Source organism: Elephas maximus, chromosome 1 (assembly GCF_024166365.1).
Source record: "Elephas maximus indicus isolate mEleMax1 chromosome 1, mEleMax1 primary haplotype, whole genome shotgun sequence".
In the NCBI taxonomy this organism is placed as follows: domain Eukaryota; kingdom Metazoa; phylum Chordata; class Mammalia; order Proboscidea; family Elephantidae; genus Elephas; species Elephas maximus.
This window is the reverse complement of record NC_064819.1, coordinates 214,879,348-214,904,357: the sequence shown is the minus strand read 5'-3', so window position 1 is coordinate 214,904,357 and position 25,010 is coordinate 214,879,348. Positions and strand designations below refer to the sequence as shown.

The window sequence follows — 25,010 nt, the reverse complement described above, 5'->3', positions numbered from 1 at the left end:
TTCCTATGACTTGTGCAGTCACTTCTTTTTCTAGATTTTCAAAGTGAATCTACCTTTCATTCCCAACACTGGCTCCCTGTAGTCTGGACAACCTGCCGCCAAATCACAAGGGCCACTCAAATGGTATTTTTTGAAGCTATTGAAAACATGAAGCTAAACAAGAAAAAAGTCTTCAGCCTCCTTTACCCCGCCCTTCCGCACCCTTAAAAGCCAAACCCAAACCCAGTGCCGTCGAGTCGATTCCAACTCATATGAGTCCACACCCTTACCGCCCATTAAAATGATTCATTTCAAAAGATATTCTACTCTTGGTGGATTAAATATAAAATATGTATGTTATAAATGATACATGTGACTATTAATAAAGCAGAAGCATGAGAAAAGTGGAAAATTTTAAGAACTGAATCAATGTAAAATCAATGTAAGGTTTCTCTTTACAGTATCACCCTTAGACCTAGGTAAGATGGGACCCCACCTTGGACCTTGCATTTTAGAGTGCTGCTCTGGCTGCTTATAACCCCACCCTTCTCCACGGGAAGCAGAGATCACAAGGCCAAGGTAACACATGTAGCCAGAGCCCGTGAACTCCCTTCTAAAGCTTGATCTAGGTACTGAGGACCCAGTGTTTCATGCTCAAATTAGACCTGTGCTCTCTTCCCAAGGAGGGGCCACACCACTGTGTGCAGAGTGGAACAGGGAGGGAGGCCATAGGGGTCGATCAGGTGACTGCACACTGTGCAAAAAGCCTTTCTCAGTGCAGAATGAAGCAGCATGTGAAAGCAAAAGAGAAACTCCCTAGGCTGGGCACCAGGGGCCAGCTGTCCCCCTTGCCACCATGTTCTGGCACAGGACTCTAAGGAGATGGAAAATTCTATTAAATCTGGCCTGTCAAGTTGTTTTGAAAGTAAATACGTCATTATCCATTCTCCCCTTCTTTTTAGGATCAGAAATCCAGCCCCTCCCCTACAGTGAAGTACCTGGCCTCCTCACCACACACCGCATTTCTCAACCTCCCTTGCAGCTAGATGTGGCCATGTGACTGGGCTGTAATCGATAGGAGGTGAAAAGAACCTGTGCACGCAACCTCTGGGTCACAGTCTTGAAAAATGAAGTAACTTGTATTTTACTTCTCCTCTTTCCCCTTTCCTTGGACTAGAACTTGGACATAGTGTTGGGCCCAGCTCAACCAGGAAGATGAAATGACTCTGCAGAATGGAAGAAAAAGAAAGAAGGAACCAGGATCCATGGGAGACCTCATGGAGCAGAGGTCAAGGGGACATGCGCTTACCTACCCGACACAACCAATTCTGAACTGTAAACTGCGAGAAATAAACTTTGATCTTATTTGAGCCTCTGAATTTTGCAGTTTTCTGGAGTCCCTGGGTGGCGCAAATGGTTAAGCACTCAACTACTACCTGAAAAGTTGGCAGTTCAAGCTCACCCAGGGGCACCTTGGAAGACAGGCCTGGAGATCTACTTCCTAAAGGTCACAGCCTTGAAAACCCTATGGAGTATTTCTACTCTGAATACACAGGGTCACCATGAGTTGGAGTTGACACGATGGCAACAATACATTTTCAAATTATCTAAATAAACTAGTCATAAATTAGATTTTTGGAGGGTATACCTAAGGCGTTGATATCTATGTGAACTATTTTGATCCCAGTCAAAAAGAATATAGCACCTGAGCCTTAGCAAGAAGGAGAAAAAAAAAATGGAGAAGGGGAGGAAGGATTTATATGGACAGTTATTTTTTCAAAAATCCTACCAGAAAAAAGTATCAAATATACAGTAAAACATATAAGAACAAAAAAAGAGTTCCACGTGAGAATTAACCATCACATTCCAAGGCCTATAAAATGACCTTGAGATGTCCAGTCTATTCTAGAATGTCTTCTTATTAAAATTAAAAAAGCAAAATTTTGACTATATTTAAGAAATAAAAGCACAAATATTGCTTGTACAATATGATTAAAACTACTTTATGAGCTTATTTTAAAAATACTGGATTGAAATATGTAACTACATTGACAATAAGTATTTGTTCAATAGTAATTAACATCATGCTTGGTAAAGTAGAGGGTCAGTGAAAAAGAGGAAGACGCTCAATGAGATGGACTGGCACAGTGGTCACAGCAATGAACTCAAATGTAGCAAACAACTGTGAGGATGGCACAGGACCAGGCAGTGCTGCGTTCTGCCGTGCCGAGGGTCACAATGAGTTAGAATCAACTAAACACCACCAAACAACAACAGTAACTCAGAATCGACGTGACAGTAACCAACAACAGCAATGTACCATAGTGTTTTATATGTACTAATATTCATTTAATCTTTACAACATGAGGAATTCGGTGCAATTACTATCCTCACTTCATTGATAAGGAATCTGAGGCACAGAGCAGCTAAGTAATTTGCCTAAATTCACAGAGCCAGAGCCAGTAGAGGTGGTAAAGTTTAGATTCAAAACCAAACCATCTGTACACTGAACCACTCCTTATAATGCCTATAATTTAAATCCTGTAGGATTTTTCTCACTCTTTTTAAATATTTTGTAAAATAATCACATGCTATACTGGCTACCTTACCCAATTTATAGATAAAATGTTCATTCTAAATGCTATCAAATAATCCCTTCTATAATCCCACAGTAATACTGCTTGTAAGACTCCATGTGTATAAAATATCTGGAAAGGTCACAAGATCAGGGCAGACAAAACTGAAATTACTATGATGAGGAAGAAGGTAATAGAACACAACCTTTAGCTAGCAGAGCTTTTACAATTAAGCATTAACGATGTGACTCTCCTGAGCTTAGAAAGCTATCAGTGTGAGGTCATCTAGCCTATACTCCTTACCTTACAAACAAATCAATTAATTGCAAGGAGAGACTGAGTGACTTATTCAAGGTCACAAGGAGCCCTGGTGGTACAGTGGTTAAGGCCTTGGCTACTAACCAAAAGATCGGCAGTTCAAACCCACCAGCCACTCCACATGAGAAAGATGTAGCAGTCTGCTTCTGTAAAGATTACAACCTTGGAAACCCTATGAGGCAGTTCTACTCTGTCTTACAGGGTCACTGTGAGTCAGAATCAACTCGATGGCAATGGGTTTCAGTTTTTTGTTCTTTTTTTCAGTTACCCAAGGTCACAAAGCTGGTTTTTTGCAGACCCAGATGAAGAATCTAGTTCCTCTCTAACACTAAGGTAAGTGCTTTCTTTTTAATAGAGCACCTAGTTTTTCTAGAATTTAGCATCTAAAGCAGTGATTTTAAGTTGCATTCCCAAAACCATGAAGGACCCTCAGGGGCCTGGGATGAAATACTAATACACCCCCCAGTCCTGATTTATAGAAAGCCATAACCCTCCTATGAACCCTGCTTTAAAGAGACCAACTATGCATTATCACATTCCTAAAATGAGCTTCCTTCTAAGGCTTGTTTCGAAATAGACTTCAGAGGCAAAAAAAATTAAAAAAATAATCAAAATCACACAACAGAGTACTGGCGTCCTTACTTTCAAGGACCCTATATCTAGGGGCCCTTTTGAAGTACTTAACCTGAAGAAAGCTTCCTACCCCAGAACTGAAAAACTATCACCATCACTTCATTAAATGGGCATTTTCATTTTCTTGCCCAAAAAAACAAATAGAGATAGATTAGCATAATCTTAGAATAAGGGACATCTTAGGAAAGCAGGGCTTCCAACTGGTTCATACCCTGCTAACAATCTGCATTTCTAACAAGTTCCCAGGCAATGCTGTTGTTCAGGGACCAATTCCAAGAACCACTGTTAGAGTAGTGGTTCTCAAAATGTATTATACATAAGAATCACCTGAGGATCTTGTTAAACCGTAGATTCTGATTCAGTATGTCTGGGGTGGAAATGAAAATTCTCAGGAGCGGTTTAAATTGAAACGAACCAGTTCAAAACCCTGTGAGAAAAGAAAAACAATTGGCAGCCTTTCACTGACACATATCTCTACATGGCAATGGCCTTAGTCTTCCTATTTGAAGTCTTACTGGTCCGCACCAGACTATTAACCAAGAGATTGATAATTTGAACCTACCCAGTGAAGCCACAAAGAAAAGCCTGCTTCTATAAAGATTACAGCCAGGGAAACCCTACAGGGTAGTTCCACTCTGTAACACATGGGGTCGCCACAAGTCAGAATCAACTTAATGGCAATGGTTGAAAACTCCAAGTGATCTGCCAACTAGCATGGGGGAAACAGTCAAAGGCTGACTGGAGCTAACCAGTCAATCTGTACAATAAAGATTAAACTGGCATTTGTCTTAGGTATACACAATTGTCGGAAGGGGCAAAAAAACATAATTCTTTTATTCATTCAACATATATTTATTGGGTACATACTATCTGCCAGGCCTTGTTCTAGACGCTAGAGATTCAACCCAGACAAAATGCCTGCCCTCATGGAGTTTACATTCTAGTGGAAAGGGATAGACAATGAGCGTAACAATCAAATGAATTACAGACAGCAATAAGCGCTTAGAAAAGGACAGACAGGTAAAAGGGGTGGAGGGTGCTGGAGAAGGGAGGGTTTGTCGTTTTATCAAAGTGAGCAAGTCACTGAGAAGGTGTTATTTGGACAAAGATTTGAAGGAGGGGAGGGAGTTACCATCCATATGGGTATCTAAGCAAAGCGTGTTCCAGGCAGGGGCAACTGCCATGGCAAAGGTCCTGAACTGGGAGGGGGACTGCCGTGTACAATGAGCACAAATGAGTGAGGGAAGATAAAGCCGGGAAAGATCTTTCAAGGTCTTGCAGGTCTCTGTATGGTCTTGAGCTTCTACTATAAGTAAAATGAGAGTCACTGCAGAGTTGTGAACTTAGAGTGATGTCTTAGTTATTTAGTGCTGCTAAAACAGAAGTACCACAAGTGCATGGCATTAAGAAAGAGAAATTATTTTCTGACATTCTAGTAGGCTAGAGGTCCAAATTCAGGGCATCAGCCCCAGGAAAAGGTTTTTTCTCTATGTCGACTCTAGAGGAAGGTCCTTCTCATCAATCTTCCCCTGGATTAAGAGCTTCTCCATGCAGGAACCCCAGATCCAAAGAACGCACTCCGCTCCTGGCGCCGCCTTCTTTGTGGTATGAGGTTCCCCATGTCTCTCCACTCGCTTCTCTCTTATATCTCAAAAGAGACTGGCTTACGACACAATCTAATCCTGTAGATCTCATCAACATAACTGCCACTAATCCATCTCATTAACAACATAGTGATAGGATTTACAACATAGGGAAATCACATCAGATGACAAAATGGTGGACAATCACTCAATACTGGGAATCACGACCTAACCAAGTTGACAGATATTTTTGGGGGACACCACTCAATCCATGACAAGTGATGTGATCTATTGATGTTTTAGAAAGGATCACCGCAAGGTGGAGGCCGGCCTTAGTGGGACAAGGGTGCAAGTAGGGGCTAGCGCAGAATGAGGCTCTTGCAGAAATTCAAGCAAGAGTGGTGGTAGCCTTGACCAGGGTGGTAGCAGTAGAGATGGTAAAATATAGGCAGATTCTGTATAAACAGCATTTTGAAAATAGAGTTGCTAATGTATTGCATGTGAGTATGAGAGAAAAAGACGACTCAGGCATGACTCCAAGGTTTGGGGCTTGAGTACCTAGAAAAATGGAACTGCCTTTAATGGAGATGGGCAAGACTGTGGGTGGGACATCTTGGGAAGAGGGAAGATCAGGAATTCAGACTGAACATTAAAGTAGGGATTTCAAGTGAGCAGTTGGAAATTCAAGTAGGCAGTCAGGCGGAGAAGCCTGCACCAGAGATGGGAATTTGAGACAGTGTTCAGATGGTATTTAAAACCATGATACTGGTGAGATGACAAAGGGAGTGAGAGGTGATAGGAAGAAGGTCCAAGGACTGGGCCCTCCAAGGTTAAGAGGAAGAATCTGCAAATGAGAATGAGAGGGAAACCAGGAAAGTGTCAGCGTCCTAGAAGCCAAGTGAGGACAGTGTTTCACGGAGGAAGTGATCAACTGTGCTGATGGTACTAAGGAACAAGTAAGAAGAGGGCTGAGAACTGACCACTGGATTTAGCAACATGGAAGTCTCTAGAAATTTTTACAGAGCGATTTTAGTGGGATGCTAAAGACTACACATGACTAGAGTGCTTTTGAGAGCAAATGAAAAGAGAGGAATTGCAATCACGGGTCTAACACTCTTTTGAGGAAATCTTCCAGAAGACGAGCAGAGAAATGATACAGCAGCTGGCAAGAGATGTGATCAAGAGTGAAGGTTTTTTTAGAATAGGAAAAATAATAGCATGTCGGTATCTGATGAACTGACCCACTAGAGAGGAAACTACAAGGAATGCAGGAGAGAGGTGAGATGTCCTTGAGTGAGCAAGAGAAGACAGGACACCATGTATGTGGTTTGGCCCTTGAGCAGAGCTGTTTGGATTTCTCTTTGGTTTGCTTCAATTTTCCTAGAACAATCATAGGCAAGGTCATCAGCTGAGAATCAGGATGGGGAGGAAGGTTTGAATGTTTCAGGAGGGACGAACAGTATAATATAACCATTTAGCACAATGGGAGAGTGATTGCCAAGCAGCATTAATCTCTCACTTGTGACCATGAATTACATTAAGACAGGGATCAAGGCTGTGTGTTTTTCTGCAGCCAGTTCCCCTGCATGAAGACAGGCACATAGTAGGTGGAGAGTTAGATTTAACCAGCGTGGAGTTTGACACAGCTATGATGAAGCAAAAAAAGGCAGGAGAATTGAAGGCATACACAAAGGAGTAACTCTGACTGGGTGTAGAATCTAAGAGCAAAGAGAGGACATCAGGGGGTGGGTGACAGTGTCACGGCAGGAGGCTCAATGGACCATAGGCCACAATGGAGTTAGAGATTACTGGAGTTATAAGAGGGAGTGAGCTAGAAATATAAGACACAGAGGGCAGAAAATGTGACACTCAAAGTTGTGATTACGGAGGGGCTGCAGTCATTAATGATAACATGGTCTAGACCAGGCTATCACCACCACGGCAGAAGACAAGATCACTGGAAAAGAGAAGTCCAAGGAATTGGAAGAACAAGGAATTGGAAGGATCATCTAGATTCACATATAAATCACTGAAACAAGAGTGACTTTTACAAAGCACAATGGTGAGCCAGGAGTTAACGTCACCGAAAAAATGAGAGGGAGAGATGTGGGTAGGGTTTAAAGGTTTAGTTGGTGGTACAATTCAATTAGGAGAGATTTAAGCTGGGGGTCTGGTCTGGATGAAATGAGGAACAAGAGGGTCACTACTTCACCTCTCCAACAGTATGAGAAGGCTGGAGGAAAAAGAGGCCAAGGCAAGACTGCAGGGGAGCAGGGTCCTCAGGCAGGAATCACAGATTTTACTCCATGAGTAGGGGAGAGTTTGGCCTGTTTTTAAGTGACAAATATATCAACATCTTTGAAAAAGGAATTAGCTTTGATGTCAGAAAAAATAAAACACAAGAATACCCACTCTACCTGAGCTTGATGAAGCCTAAGTTCCATTAATTAAAAGAAAAAAAAAATATCTGAACCAGACTGTTAATTAGTCATTTATGTCTGATTATTTGCTACTTTTAGCAACAAAAGGGAAAGATTCGTCAACAAATAAAAATTCATTATATGCAAAACTAGGTCAAACATTATCACAAGAAAATTTGCCCTTCAAACTTTGTGTCTACTTACTTGAACCTGCTAATTTTAGCAATCAGGGCTTTTGTCTGAGACAGCAGAGGCGAAATAAGGCCCAGAATTTGAGGTGTAGCAACAGTGCAGGACCCTAAACTCAAGCCCAAGTTCTGGACTGCCAAGTTAATTTCCATCAGAAAAATTAGCAACGCCAAAAAATCTAGCTGCTGAAAACCCTACGGAGGCAGTGCTACACTGAAACACATGGAGTTGCCATGGGTCAGAACTAACTCAAAGGCCAATGGATTTTTGGCCTTATACATATATGTATATCCTGGCTATCTCACAGGCACCTCGAATTCAATCTAGAATGTCACTCATTAGCCTCTTAGCCACCTCCTGCCCTCTAAAATCTTAACAGGAGTGTCTCACCTGCTGGGTATTGAAGCCAGAATCCAGGATTCTCCCCCCGCTTGATGACATCCATCACCCATAGGACCACCACCATTTCCTGTCAGGGCTATCTCCTACTTAAAGCCTTCAAACCCTCCCCTCCTCTGCCTCCCAACTACCACAGCCTTAATTAGGGTCTACATTATCTGTTACCTTTTGACCACAACACGGTCACAGTATCCTCCAAGCCTCCAGGACTGCCCCATCCACCCTCTCTATCCTTCATCCATGCTGTAGCAGGTGCGCTACTCTAAAGAGCAAGTCTGACCACATCAGCCCTCTGCTTACACCCTTTCAGAGGCTCACCATCACCCTAGGATGCAATCCAACTCCTTGCAGTGGCTTACCAGACTCATCATTAACTGGTCTCAGCTAAATGTTCCAGCCTTCATCTTTACTGCTTACACCCGCTTCAGCCATACTGAGTATTCTGTTTTCATCTCCGTACTTCTGGTATGCCAGTAATTCCTGCTTCTTAATCGTTTTCCTCACCCCCACCCTCCCACCCTCTAACTTGTACTCATTCTTCAGATCTCAGCCTGGATGTCCATTCACCCAAATGCCTTTCCCAAGCCCCCTGAACATCAGGTACCCCTCCCACAACCTCACAAGCAACCGATGATATTTTGCTTTAAAAACTCTGCATCTGCCTGCTTAATCTCTTTGCCCTCTGTAGATGAAAAGGCACTTGACACCTGTAACTGTGTCTTATTCACCCTGTGCCAATTAAAGTGTCTGACATATAATAGTAGGAAAGGAACAAAATGCCGTTCAAAATATCTTTTACAAGGCAGACAGAGAGATAGATGGGAGAGACAGACAGACATACAGATACAGACAGACAAATAAGTCTCTCTCTAATGGTCCTCATTTCACAAACTAGAGCTGAGTTTTACAGAAAGCTAGATTCACAGTCAAGAGCCTTAAACTGGCCGAATCAACCACCTAGGTAGCACCAATACACAACCCAACAACGCCTGCAAGAGTTTTTACACAAGATCTTTTGTTTTATCTTAAAGGTGAAAGGAGCCCCATTTCTGAAATCTCAGCTATATACTCGGAATTCAAAGTGAGCCTACTGAATATAAGGATCTGAAGGATGGAATTTACAAGAAAAACAGTATGACAGCAACAGCCTCTTCCTTCTCCTATTCCCAAAACCTCCACAGAGGAGCACCACAGAGAAACACCACACTAAGAGAAGCATCTGTTACCTGAATAATTGTGATGTCTGAGCATCCCAGCTTTATTGACTGAACACCAGTGACCTTTCCACCATTTAATTACTCCCTGAATGAAAGCTATTTCTCAACATCTGCTCTTAATTTATTTTTAATTTGCATTTACTCTATCCTATCTGTTGAAGCTGAAATTAGTAATATAGGATGACATTACCTTCACAGCATCACATCAAACATTCTACTCTCCAATTAAAGTTCCTCTGAAATAGTGTTCCAGGCTCTCTTCACATACAGATGTTCCTTTAGCTGTCCAAGATGATTATCACCATGTTTTGGCTGAGATTAATATTACCTTTTCAAAGAATATATTATACTAAATAAATATGAATAAACTTTCTCATTTTTAGTAATCTAAGTTTTTCTAAAGCATGACTTTAGGAAAACCAAAAACCCACTGCCGTCAAGTCGGTTTCGACTCATAGTGACCCTACGGGACAGAGTAGAACTGCCCGATAGAGTTTCCAAGGAGCACCTGGTGGATTCGAACTGCCGACCTCTTGGTTAGCAGCTGTAGCACTTAACCACTATGCCACCAGGGTTTCCATATAGAAAAAGGAGTGGTACAAATGGTTAAGCACTTGGCTGCTAGCCAAAAGGTTGGCAGTACCCACCCAGAGGCTCCTTGGAAGAGAGGCCTGGCAATCTGCTTCTGAAAGGTCATAGCCTTGAAAACCCTATGGAGTAGTTCTGCTCTGCGCACATGGGGTCGCAGTGAGTCGCAATCAACTCAATGGCAACTAACAACATATAGAAAAAAAATTCAAGTGTTATTGAAATTTATTTCCAAGTTACCTAAATAAACTATCCCAGAAGCAATATGAGAAAAACAGCAGTAGTCAACTGAGGAATGGAACTAACTTTTAAATGGTAAGAAATTAATCAAGATGAGAAATAATCCTGGAGGGAAAGCTAAAAACTGAAAATGCCAAAAAACTTCAATTGCATCGATTTGGAAAACTATACACCTGATCGAGAAACAAAACAAATTCCACAAATAAGAATCTTACACTGAGGCTTTAAATACGTTGCTACTAACTGCCAACCATCCTTCAAATCCTATCCTCTACTCCACCTCCACCTGTATCACTCTGGTCCAAGCCCCATCATTAATTACCTTCACAACTCTCACCTGGCCCCTTGTCTCCAACTCCACTCCCTTCTAATTTATCTGTCATACTGTCAACCAGGTTCTCTTTCTGAAAAACAGATTTGAGCTAGTCATTAAAAAAAAAAAAAAAAGAGTCATTAGCCCAATTAAAATCCTGTAACGGCTCCCTACAGGGGAAAGATCAATCCCCTCAACCTGCTTGAAAAAGGCTTTCAAAATCTGGCCCCAACCTATACCCAGCCTTCTTACCGTCATTCCCAACACCCCCAAGGACCCTCGACTACCAGTTTAAAAAAAAAAAAAACCCACTGCCTTCGAATCCCATCAAATTGATTCCAACTTATAGTAACCTGCTGGACAGAGGAGAACTGCCCATAGGGTTTCTAAAGCTTTCAATCTTATGGAAGCAGACTGCCACATCTTGCTCCTGCAGAGCGGCTGGTGGGTTCAAACTACTGACCTTTCAGTTAGCAGCTGAGTACTTTAACCACTGTTCCACGAGGGCTCCTTCCACTACCAGCTACACACTCAAAATCCACTGTTCTTTTCCATCAACCTGGAATGCTCTTCCTCATTGTCCACGTGGCTGCCTCCTATGTGCCCTTCAAGATACAGCCTCAAATTCCCCTCCCTTTGGAGCCCTCTCCTACTAGGCCCCACCCTCATTCCCAAGAGAGCTGGTCCCTCCACCTTTCCTGTTCCCACTGCCTTCATTTTGTACTCTGCATTGGCTTTTGTGCAGGAATGTCTATTTCGGCCTGTCTTCCCACGTAGCCTGAGAGCGGTCAAGAACAGAGGCATGTCTTGCTCACCTCTGAGCCCAGCATCTAGCAAAAACGACTGACCAATAAGCATGTACTGGATGAATAAGATACACAAGCAAGTGTGATATTTTAAACTATTAGAAAAAAAAAAGTTCTGTGGAGTTCACTCCAAATCATGGTGACTCCATGTGTGTCAGAAAAGAACTGTGCTCCATAGGGTTTTCAATGGCTGATTTTTCAGAAATAGAACATCAGGATTTTCTTTCGAGGCACCTCTGGGTAGACTCAAACTTTTAACCTCCTAGTTAGCAGCAGAGTGCATTAAACATTTGGACCACCCCGGGAACCCTATAACCGGTTACATCTCTTGAAAATGCACAAATAAGTTCAAATAATTCAAGTCAAAAGGAGCCCTAGTGTTGTTATGGTTAAGCACTTAGCCACTAACTGAAAGGTTGATGGTTTAAACCAACCTTTAGCAGCTTCACAGGATAAAGACCTGGCCATCTGCTTCCATAAAGATTATAGCCTAGGAAACCCTATGGGGCAGTTCTACTTTGTCACATGGAATCACTATGAGTACTAATTCACTTGATTCCAACAACAACAAAGAGACATAACCAAAATAATTCAAGTCCACTCTGATTTTCCTATACAAACAGTATCAAGACAGGGTTGAATATGTGATTACGGGTTGATATGTGACATGCAGATGACACAACCTTGCTCACTGAAAGTGAAGAAGACTTGAAGCACTTACCAATGAAGATGAAACACTACAGCCTTCAGTATGGATTAGACTTCAACATAAAGAAAACAAAAATCTTCACAACTGGACCAATAAGCAACATCATGATAAACAGATAAAAGATTCAAGTTGTCAAGGGTTTCATTTTACATGGATCCACAATCAATGCCCGTGGAAGCAGAAGTCATGAAATCAAACAACGCATTGCACTGGGCAAATCTGCTGCAAAAGACCTCTTTCAAGAGTTAAGAAGCAAAGATGTCATTTTAAGGACTAAGGTGTGCCTGATCCAAGCCATGGTGTTTTCAATAGTCTGATATGCTTACAAAAACTGGACAATGAATAAAGAAGACTGAAGGGGAATCAGTGTGTTTGAATTACAGACTTGGTGAAGAATACTGAATATACCATTGTCATGGATGGACCTGTTGTTGTTGTTGTTAGGTTCTGTCAAGTCGGTTCTGATTCGTAGCCACCCTATGCACAACAGAACGAAACACTGCCCTGTCCTGCGCCATCCTTACAATCGTTGTTATGCTTGAGCTCACTGTTGCAGCCACTGTGTCAGTCCACCTCTTTGAGGGTCTTTTCCATTGATCCTGTACTGTGTCAAGCATGATGTCCTTCTCCAGGGACTCATCCCTCTGACAACTTGTCCGAAGTATGTAAGACGCAATCTCGCCATCCTTGCCTCTAAGGAGCACTCTGGCCATACTTCTTCCAAGACGGATTTGTTCGTTCTTTTGGCATTCCATGGTGTATTCAATATTCTTCACCAACACCACAATTCAAAGGCATCAACTCTTCTTCGGTCTTCCTTATTCATTGTCCACCTTTCACATGCATATGATGTGATTGCAAATACCATGGCTTGGGTCAGGTGCACCTTAGTCTTCAGGGTGACATCTTTGCTCTTCAACACTTTCAAGAGGTCCTTTGCAGCAGATTTACCCAATGCAATGCGTCTTTTGATTTCTTGACTGCTGCTTCCATGGCTGTTGATTGCGGATTGAAGTAAAATGAAATCCTTGACAACTTCAGTCTTTTCTCCGTTTATCATAATGTTGCTCATTGGTCCAGTTGTGAGGATTTTTGTTTTCTTTATGTTGAGGTGCAGTCCATACTGAAGGCTGTGGTCTTTGATCTTCATTAGTAAGTGCTTCAAGTCCTCTTCACTTTCAGCAAGCAAGGTTGTGTCATCTGCATAACACAGGTTGTTAATGAGTCTTCCTCCAATCCTGATGCCCCGTTCTTCTTCATATAGTCCCGCTTCTCGGATTATTTGTTCAACATACAGATTAAATAGGTATGGTGAAAGAATACAACCCCGACGCACAGCTTTCCTGACTTTAAACCAATCAGTATCCCCTTGTTCTGTCCGAACAACTGCCTCTTGATCTATGTAAAGGTTCCTCACGAGCACAATTAAATGCTCTGGAATTCCCATTCTTAGCAATGGTATCCATAGTTTATTATGATCCACAGAGTCGAATGCCTCTGCATAGTCAATAAAACACAGGTAAACATCCTTCTGGTATTCTCTGCTTTCAGCCAGGATCCACCTGACATCAGCAATGATATCCCTGGTTCCACGTCCTCTTCTGAAACCGGCCTGAATTTCTGGCAGTTTCCTGTTGATATACTGCTGCAGCCGTTTTTGAATGATCTTCAGCAAAATTTTGATTGCATGTGATATTAATGATATTGTTCTATAATTTCCACATTCGGTTGGATCACCTTTCTTGGGAATAGGCATAAGTATGGATCTCTTCCAGTCAGTTGGCCAGGAAACTGTCTTCCATATTTCTTGGCATAGGCGCTGCATCTGTTTGTTGAAACATCTCAATTGATATTCCATCAATTCCTGGAGCCTTGTTTTCCGCCAGTGCCTTCAGAGCAGCTTGGACTTCTTCCTTCAGTACCATTGGTTCCTGATCATATGCCACCTCTTGAAATGGTTGAACATCCGACTAATTCTTTTTGGTATAATGACTCTGTGTATTCCTTCCATCTTCTTTTGATGCTTCCTGCGTCCTTTAATATTTTCCCCATGGAATTCTTCACTATTGCAACTCGAGGCCTGAATTTTTTCTTCAGTTCTTTCAGCTTGAGAAATGCCGAGCGTGTTCTTCCCTTTTGGTTTTCCATCTCCAGCTCTTTGCACATGTCATTATAATAGTGTACTTTGTCTTCGCGAGACGCCCTTTGAAATCTTCTGTTCAGTCCTTTTACTTCATCAATTCTTCCTTTTGCTGCTCTACGCTCAACAGCAAGTTTCAGAGTCTCCTCTGACATCCACCTTGGTCTTTTCTTTGTTTCCTGTCTTTTCAGTGGCCTCTTGCTTTCTTCATGGATGATGTCCTTGATGTCATTCCACAACTCATCTGGTCTTCGGTCACTAGTGTTCAATGCATCAAATCTATTCTTGAGATGGTCTCTAAATTCAGGTGGGATATACTCAAGGTCATATTTTGGCTCTCGTGGACTTGCTCTGATTTTCTTCGGTTTCAGCTTGAACTTGCATATAGGCAACTGAACTGGGTCCCCAGAAATATGTGTCAGCTTGGTCAGACCATGATTCCCAGTATTGTGTGACGGTCCTCCATTTTGTGATTTTAATTTTATGTTACAGAGGATTAGGGTGGGATTGTAACACCCTTGCTCCGGTCACATCCCTGATCCGATGTAAAGGCAGTTTCCCGGGGATGTGGCCTGCACCACCTTTTATCTTACAAGAGATAAAAGGAAAGGGAAGCAAGAAGAGAGTTGGGGACTCATACCATCAAGAAAGAAGCACCAGAAGCAGAGCACATCCTTTGGACCTGGGGTTCCTGCGTAAAGAAGCTCCTAGTCCACAGGAAGACTGACGAGAAGGACCTTCCTTCAGAGCCAACAGAGAGAAAAAGCCTTCCCCTGGAGCTGACGCCCTGAATTTGGACTTCTAGCCTACTGATTATGAGAAAAAAAAAATTTCTCTTTGTTAAAGCCATCCACTTGTGGTATTTCTGTTATAACAGCCCTAGATGACTAAGATAACCATGGACTGCCAGAAAAAGAACAAATCTGTCTTGGAAGAAGTACAGCCAGATTGTTCCCTAGAAGGGAGGATGGCGAGATTTTGTCTTATATACTTTGGGCATGTTATCAGGAGGGACCAGTCCCTGGACAAGGACATCATGCTCGGTAAAGTAGAGGGTCAGTGAAAAAGAGGAAGACCCTCAACTAGAAGGACTGAAACAGTGGCTACAACAATGGGCTCAAGCATAACAATTGAGAGGATGGCACAAGACCGGACAGTGTTTCGTTCTATTGTACATGGGTTGCTATCAGTAAGAAATGACTCAATGGCACCTAACAACAACAACATGTTACAAGTTATGGAGTTAGCCCCTAGCACCACATGTAAAAACAAACCAATAACTTTACATTCTGCAGTATGAAATTTTCTAAACATCTATGAAATAGCTACATGGGATAACACAGTAAGCTAGAATACGCACACAGTTTTTTTTGAAGAAACCCTCAGGAGGTGGCTTTTGATTAAGATCAGGAGACTTCAACATCAAATAACACTCAGATTCATTCTCCTAGCTCCAAGTCAATATTTGCATTTTAGTTGTTAAAAGACAATATAATTTTAAAACTACCCATATAACAATTCGCTTTGAGAAACAGATCTTTTACAACTTGTCATCAAATTTTGCTTTTAAGTCTATTTGTTTTGGAGTCGGCTTTATGGCTTTTATTTTATTGTCTCTTTTTTTCAAAGAAGCACATCCTAAGTGGCACTGTACCCCACACTTAACAGGGCCAACCTCCACACACAAGTCTCTGTTCTAATATAAACAACTGTCCCACTCAGGCCTTCCCATGTGCTCCCTTTATAATCCTCAATCTTCGAAATGCCCAGAAAGAGGTCCCGTTAAATTCTGAGACGTGTCCTCAATTCCACACAATCATACGGACAAGCAATCATGCATCTCAAATCATTCTGAAAGTTGTTCAATCAATAAAGAAACAAAGATCCCTTCCTTTACCTTCAAAAACATTAAAGATTAGAGCTCAAAGGTGTACCTGCAAACAACCCAAGGTCTATAACAGATTTGGGTTTCGTTTGCTTGTTTGGTTTGGTTTGGTTTACTGAATGTAAGAACATCACAAGCAGACCACTGGGCCGTATGTATGTACAGACCCACAGGGACTTCTGTGGTGTTCCACAACTCACTTCACTTCTTAATTCATCTTGAACATAAAAATCGTTATTCATCTTTTAAAATCCACTCATTCTAAAAAAAATCTTGCCAGATTATTTTATTTCAAAAGGAAGTACAGTTATATTAACTACAAGTACCAGATGTCACCTATTTAAGCTTACAAAAACAAGGAGGCAAATACATATGCAATACTTTCCTCTAACCTTACAGATATGAAAATCAGAACAAAATAGAAAGGATGGGTGTGGTTTTTTCCACCCACCATGAATCAAAAACACATAATCCTTTTAAAGCTGTCTTAGAAAAATCATTTTGTAGAAAATATACACAGCAAGTTTTTATAAGGAATTGATCAGAAGACTCCATCCTCCCGCCTACCTAAGGAAGAATTCAGGATCTGACTTCCCCCTCACAGCAGGAAGAGGTTAAATACAGTGAGGTGGAAGACTCAGGAAACCAATGAAGAGATATGTCTGTGCCATACATAGCAGGATCTTTGGGCTCAACGGGCCACACAAAGAAATGCACAGAGTTTCATTGTTCTCCTGACTCCCTTTTCTCAGCTTTACCTTTGCTCAACACAGCCCAAACACTTCAAAATAGCGGGCAAAAGGAAAAAAAATGCCCAATACCATGAAATTCATTACCTTTTCAAATTGTTTAAAGGAAAGTGTCTATAAGTAGAAATAATCTAAACATTTGACTACAGGCTCCTCTGAAATGCACATACCACTTTCACTTCAGTTCCAAGAATGTAAACCTGCCTTCCCTATCTATAAATCAACGGCACTAAGGAGGCTAACTCACGGAGCTTGTTAAAACTGCAGATGCCCAGGCCCCACCCCAGATGACTGTATCAGAATCCCAAGGGATGGTTCTAACATGCTGCCTAAGTTAAGAATTCCATACAGGACAAGCCTGAAAACCAACTTTCAAAATAAAAACACATATATAAATCTATGTAATGTTAAATAACATGACTCACACATGGCCATTAAGGAGCAAGAGAACCAATCAATTAGTGTCAACCTCAAAATGCAATTTCTCCCACAATCCTCTTGGCATAAATATTGTATAACAAAATCTTAATTACAAAAGGGAATTGAAGAAATGTGCAAATATTAAAACTATGGAATTAGAGAAGAATATCTAAACAGATAATACTTTTCAAACTACAACAGCCTCATATTTGTTTCAAAGTTGTACCACTTTAAAAAAAACTTAAAGTCATATTTTTTTAATTGGATTTCTCTGCTGCACCAGAAATAGCTTTGTGTGCTTTTTCATGGTCTTTGAAAAAAATTTTTGTTACATAATTAAATATTAAAATTATTAAACAGCTAAGTCAATTGGCAAAATAATTCTATTATGAAAACATTCTGCATCCCACTTTGAAATGTGGGGTCTGGGGTCTTAAATGCTAACAAGCGGCCATCTAAGATGCATCAATTGGTCTCAACCCACCTGGAGCAAAGGAGGATGAAGAACACCAAGGTCACAGGACAACTAAGAGCCCAAGAGACAGAAAGGGCCACATGAACCAGAGACCTACATCATCCTGAGACCAGAAGAACTAGTTGGTGCCCGGCCACAACTGATGACTGCCCTGACAGGGAGCACAACAGAGAACCCCTGAGGGAGCAGGAGATCAGTGGGATGCAGACCCCAAATTCTCACAAAAAGACCGTACTTAATGGTCTGACTGAGACTAGAGGAATCCCGGCGGTCATGGTTCCCAAAACTTCTGTTGGCCCAGGACAGGAACCATTCCCGAAGACAACTCATCAGACATGGAAGGGACTAGAGAGTAGGTAGGAGAGAGATGCTGATGAAGAGTGAGCTTTTTGTATCAGGTGGACACTTGAGACTGTGTTGGCATCTCCTGTCTGGAGGCGGGTTGGGAGGATAGAGAGAGTTGGAAGCTGGCAAAATTGTCACGAAAGGAGAGGCTGGAAGGGCTGACTCATTAGGGGGAGAGCAAGGGGGAGTACGGAGTAAGGTGTATCTAAACTTATACGTGACAGTTTGACTTGATTTGTAAACGTTCACTTGAAGGTCAATAAAAGTTAATAAAAAAAAAATTAAACAGGACATAAATAATCATAATCAGCCAGCCACTCAGCAATCCAAAAAAAGTCCATTTGAAAATATTCAAAAATGTTATTCTCTTGCTTTACATGTTGTTGCCCAACTGTTGTGATAGAACCGTATTTTTTTTAAGAAACTGAGTTCTCAAAATCCATGTAAGGTTATATCACTCCAAATCTTAATCTTAACTGCAACATAGGCATACCACAAACAATTCCGTTTATTAAACTAGGCCAAGAGATCAAGCTGCTGATAGAGAAACCCCACAGGAAATAAATTACTATTGTTGTCCAGCTGTCATCGAATTGATTCCTGTCTTCCGGGGCACCTCCAGGTAGGTTCGAACAGCTTAACCATTTGCACCACGCCCGGACAGTGTTATAGGACATAAATAACCTCAGTTATTTGACTGTTTGGAGTCCCTGGGCACTGCACGCTCAGTTGCTAACCAAAAGGTTCGAAGTTTGAGTTCACCCAGAGGCACCTCAAAACAAAGGCCTGGTGATCTACCTCCTAAAAATCAGCCATTCAAAACCCTGTGGAGCACAGTTCTTCTCTGATACACACAGGGGACCCAGGAGCCTGCGCTGACCCAAAGGCAGCTGTTTGGTTTTGTTTTTTTGATTGTTCCAAGGCACAAGTGAGAAGGCTGGAGAAGGCTGGAGTGCTGCATGCAAAAAGGGAACTTCACCTGCTTCCTGGAGCTGACGTATCTATTCCCCGCAAAAAGCAAGCAAAAGTGAAAACCCAGGATCAAGGTTTAGATATCTCATTCCACAAGTTATTATTTCAGAAATAAGTATCTATCAAAAACCCCTCACGCTGACTTGTATTTGAAATACTAAAATGGGTTTATATGTTATTAAACATTTAAAACATACAAAAACAATAAGATAGCAAACCCCTATTCCTTCACCCACAGTTTAAGGGCAAAAAATAATCTACTTCCGAAACTTCTAAGTAGCCTTTCTCAAATGCTGAAATAAAGTTGTAGCTAATATTTACAACTGCTCAAATGGTACTGCATGATCCCTTGTTTCCAGAAAGTCATCATATCACCATCTAGGTCAAACTTCTGGGTTCCAATAAGGTTCAATAAAATTGAGTCGTCTACTCTGTCTATATTATTAACACACATTCTTTGTTTAGAATCATTCTCAGCAAGTCATGTGTTCTGGTCGTTCACTGATCTCCTCTAAAGCTTTCACGACCACAGTAACAGGTCAAGAGAATCGCGGTCACACCAAAAACTTTACGATTGTAGCACTTCAGCAGAATGAGCTAACAAAACTGGGAATATTTTAATACTCATTACAAGAATAGGGTTTCCTCCACCAGAGTCAAATTTCCATCAGCATTACTATCCTTCGCCACCAATCCCCAGGGTTTGTGGAAAAAAAAGAAACCTACTCAAAGAAGTCCCTTCGAAGCACTGGTATTCCAGCCAAGTAAAGCTTCAGGGGAAGAAAAAAAAAAGAACTATCTTTCACAACCCCTCAATCTCTTTTCAATCTCTTCAGGAAAAAAAAAAAAACCCTTACAAATATTTCCTTAAACGGAAAAAGAGAAGGAGATCAATGACTCCCTAAATGTAACTTACCACTGTCTTTCCTTAAGAAAGATCTCTGAAAAATTTACAAATAAGGTCATCTTCCTCGAAATTTTTATGAAACTAAATCGTGGTAAGCGGACTTTGCTGTATTCCAAACATAGCATATTTTTTGGAGCCTGCTATAAGTGTAACCAGGTATAATATTCGGTATTAAGTAATTTTCTTTATTTTGATCTGACTGGTCTCCCTTCTCCTCCCTCCCTCACCCACCTCTACCAGTTCTTTCAACACCCCAAATACTTAATCTAGGCATCAGACCAGGATTTAGGCTGTGCCAAATCTCAGTGCACCTGAAATCCACTACCTTTTTTCACCAGCAGTTAAAAGCCTTGAGCAGTAGTCAGGGAAAAAGAAAAAAGAATTCACATCAGGAACAGGTTATCAATTTTTCTGCCTTCCACCCAGAGGACTGCCTGTCCTCTGATATCTTCTCCTTTGTTAACTATCAATGGACAAAGAAAGGGACAGAAGCCAAAATTAAAGAAGGGCTGTGACAGGCCTGGAAGCAGCAGGCTGTGTCTCCTGCACTTGGCTTTCCTCCAACAGAGCTGTGATGCCAACCAGGGACCTAGTGAAGCTCTACCTCACAGCCCAGGGTCCCAACCTTGGTAACTGTGAAGGAAGCAGCAGCAGAATTGTGTAATAAATAATTGATACAGTGCAAAATTCTAAGGGACAGAGGTAGGCACAAAATGACTATATGTTTACCCCACTGCCATCGAGTTGATTCCAACTCATAGTGACCCCAGAGGACAGAGTAGAACTGCCCCATAGTGTTTCCAAGGCTGTAATCTTTATAGCAGCAGATCTCCAGGTCTTTTCTCTTGTGGCGTGGCTCGTGGGTTTAAACCGCCAACCTTCTAGTAAGCAGCTGAAAGCTTAGCCATTGTGCCAACAGGGCTCCTCTCTGGTCACTATGCAGAGGTCAATCAAATGCAGGGTTTCTGGAAGTCAGATCACCTGAGTTCTAATCCCAGCTCTGGCACTTTCAAGCTCTGTAGGCTTTTTCATTGAATACATATTTATAGCTCACTTTTTATAAGCGGGGCACTGGGCTACCAGGGATGTATAGGTAGCTGCCCTTGTGGAGTTAAATTCTAGTGGCTAGGACATTAACAAATGCACAAAACAAGAAGAGTATCAGAAAGTGATAAGGACAATATGGGAACTTAAATACAGTGTTGTAATCAAGAGTGAAGGGGACGGCTACTTTCTAAAGTCTGCAGGCAAGATCTCTCATAGGTGGTGACATTTAAGCCTAGATCTAAATGACAGGGAGGAGCCAGCCTAGCAAAGACAGGAGGAAGAGGGGTGTGCAAAGGTCCTGAGGTCGGTATAACTGGGCCTTTTGGAGAAACAGCAAGCAGGCCAGTGCAGCAAATTACTTCTGTGTGGCTCAGATTCAGCATCTGTAAACAGGTAGTTGTGAGGATTAAATTCTTTGTGCCATATCTGCGCACAGTATGCGTTCAGTAAATTCAAAGTGCAAGAATTATATCATCATCATCATCACCATTCCCATCACTGAAGGTGTGCATGCAGAGGCTGGTTACCACATCACATCACAGGCATGGCTAAATTAGGCCTCTAAGGTTTCCCTCTTAAATCCCACGATTAGACAAGAAAAGAAACAGTGAAGGAAGAAACCATAGAATTCTTACAGTCAGCCTTCCTGCCCGTGATCTTTTAAAGAACATACTGAGTCATACAAAAGGTGGAGCCTACCTGACTAATTCATTCAACAAATGGTCCTTTCCTATCTGAGAGTCTGTTTCTAACCTCCAGGTTGTCAACAACTCCACAAGCATCTAGCTGCCACACCTATATCTAGAGGCCTCTTTAAGGGCTTCTGGGCTAAAACTTACCACGGCAACACTGAGAGTAACAGAAAAGGATGCACCTTTAAATTCTGTTAGTTACTGACTGAGTGAAATAAGAGTACCGTTTTGCTTTATATGCATCCCAAGCCAATTTTCATACTTAAAATGCTCCAAGTGGAAGTTTACACATCACATACTTCATTGGCAATATATTTCACTTTTTAGGCCTACTCTCTCAAAATATTTACTGGTTTCTTAAGCTTCTTGAAGTCTACTAACTAAGGCTGCCAACGATACAGTCACTGATGACGAATTCGACTTACATGCCTTTAAGTTACAGAAAGGAGTCAGTCCCTGGGTGGTGCACGCAGTAAAGTGCTTGGCTGCAAACCAAAAGGCTGGAGGTTGAGTCCACCCAGAGGCGCCTCTGAAGAAGGATGGTGTGGTCTGCTTCCAAAATATCAGCCACTGAAAATCCTGTGGAGCACAGTTCTACTGACATACATGGGAGTCCCCATGAGTAGGAGTGGACTCAACCACAACTAGTTTAAGTTAAAAAAAGAAAGGTCTACTTTTACCCAATTTCAAACCCCTAACCACTAAAGGTCGCAATTCTTATAAGTCTTTTTTGACAATTCACCTGAATTCAAGGAAATACACTACAACCATAAATAAATGTATGGCTTATTATATTCTTGAAACTATAGGGTCCATGGATAGAGCAAACAGTTAAGTGCTCAGCTACTAGCCAAAAGGTTGGAGGTTGAAACTCCACAGAGGTGTCTCAAAGGACAAGCCTGGCGACCTGCTTCCGAAAGGTCACAGAATTGAAAACGCAAGGAGCACAGCTCTCCTCTGCACACATGGGGTCACCATAAGTCAGAATCGACTCGACAGCAACTAACAACATCTTATAGTCCATCCTTAATAATGTCATATTTTTGTTTAGATGGCGAACATAACTTTTAAAAAAAAATCTCACACAGCATGAAACAAATTAATAGTAAATGAGGGCAACATGAACAATCTGAATAGTTTAACATAAAATGTACAAATATTTTTATTATACCAGGCTTTTAGACTGTCCAAACTCAGTGATGGGGGGGAAGGGGGAGAGGTTGAATCTTTATAAACCAGGAGACTAAAAAAAATAAATAAAAATTTAAAAAAAAAAATTTTTTATTTATAAATACTCAATGTTAATTTCTTTCTACCCCAATTCCACCCTTCCCCCATACACATACAAATATAAAATTCCTCAAAAAGAAGAAATCTAGAGAAGCAGGTTAGAATCAAAATTCCCCTTTAGGAAAACATTCCTTAAAAAATGAAAAAGCAACAAATTCAGCAGAGAACATGTCCACACAGGATCTTTTAAAAATATGTATTATATATGGATGATTCCTTCATCTTAACTTGGACTAAAAAATCTCTTTTCAATATGTAAGTTTTGCAGTACCGTGTGACATTACCACTGTATAGTAAGCATTTACTTTCAAAGAATCAAAAAGTGCCTTCCAGAAAACAAACCTGAGACTACAACCCCATACAAAATCCATTGCCATGGAGTCAATTCTGATTCATAATGACCCTATAAGACAGAGTAAAATTGCCCCACAGGGTTTCCAAGGCTGTAATCTTCACAGAAGCAGACTGCCACATCCTTCTCCCTTGAAAAGGCTGGTGGGTTTGAACTGCCAACCTTTTGGTTAGCAGCCAAGGGCTTAACCACTCTGCCAGCAGGGCTCCTCTAGGGCTAATAAGAAAAAAAAAAAAAAAAAAGGGCTAATAAGCCCACTCAAATCTAAATTTATCTACTGTCTTTTGCAACATAATCCAGCCAAAAGAGTGTGATTCATACCTCAGATATGCAACAGCTGAATTTCCAACATGTCTTGAAGAAGGTGCCACACACAAAAAAAGGAATAGTCATAGACTTGGCATGAAAATATTCTAAGCAATTTGAGAGCCCTTAAAAATACAAGAACTAAGTAATACAGGTTCATTGAAAACCTTTAGAAAATACATACGAGCAAATAAAAAACAATAATAATAATAATCCCAACATGCAGAGATGACCACTATTAACATTTTAGTGTATACACTGCTAATTTTTTTTGTGAAAATGTTGTTCACGTAAATGAACTAATATTGCACATATACTTCTACTTAGAAGAAATTTACTTATAATTACTTATTAAGAACACATTCCATGTTCATATATATACATATCATTTTTATAAATATATAATCTTCCACTTCACGGACACACCCTAATTTAATCAGTCCCCCTGAGATTCTGTATTGTTCCGATGTCCTACAATAAAGAAACGGTGTCAGTTTAAACCACTATTTCCTAAAGTTATTTGAGCATGACATCCTTTTTTGAATTACACATTACCCATCCTAGCACTTAGGCTCCTTTCATAACACTCTGTGAAACAATGACTTAACCAATCCTCAATATTGGATTTTTATGAATGATCTTATGTTATATATATCTACCTCAGAATTGATTTGATGGCAGTGGGTTTGGTTTGCTTTTATATATCTTTTTAATATTTAATATCTTTTAATTAAAACTTTTCAATTAAAAATATTTTTAATTATGGTAATATGCTATATATAACATATTATTATAAATAATGCTGTGATCAACTCCTTGCATGTACGTCTTTGCTTATTCCCTAGAAAAAATCTTCTAGAAATAGAATCACTGGGCCAACTGGTACGCACGGGTTAAAAACACATTTTGCCAAACTGTCCCCAGGCAGTATATGACAGCGCTCACCCTTTTTAAATAACAATTTTAAATCTAAAGAACCATTTGGAAGTATACTTGCTCATCACCTATTGCCAGTATTTTTAAAGTTACATAATTACTCTTTTATGAACATGGTTAAAGTACATAGTTATAAATATCGAAGGTCTTACTGTAATGAAGATTGACTCAAAAAGCTGTTTAAGAATATACCTCGTCACAATTTATAGAACATGACAAGCAGAGATGTAATAAACTGTCTCTGTTCCATTTTCCTCTTTGTTATATTTATATATTTCTGGACATACACTCTGTGCTCTTAAGAAGATGTTAATAATCCCTTATATCTACGCAATACTTTATAATAACAAGACATTTAAAAAGCAAAATAATTTTAGAGGAATAAAACATCTTCAGTGCATGTTTTAAAACAGGATATTAAGCTGTACCTCCAAGAGATCCTTCAACCTACATAATAATCACTACATACTAGAGCCCAGTCTGTAATAACCAATGTCCTCACCAACCAACCAGTATCATAGGGG

At 40.8% G+C, this 25,010-nt stretch overlaps 1 protein-coding gene across 3 annotated transcripts in view; it reads right to left on the bottom strand.

Annotated features, from left to right (window-relative positions):
* UTRN (utrophin) overlaps positions 1–25,010 on the bottom strand; it is a 610,574-nt gene that overhangs the window by 575,138 nt on the left and 10,426 nt on the right. The gene's annotated exons all lie outside the window — the stretch shown is intronic.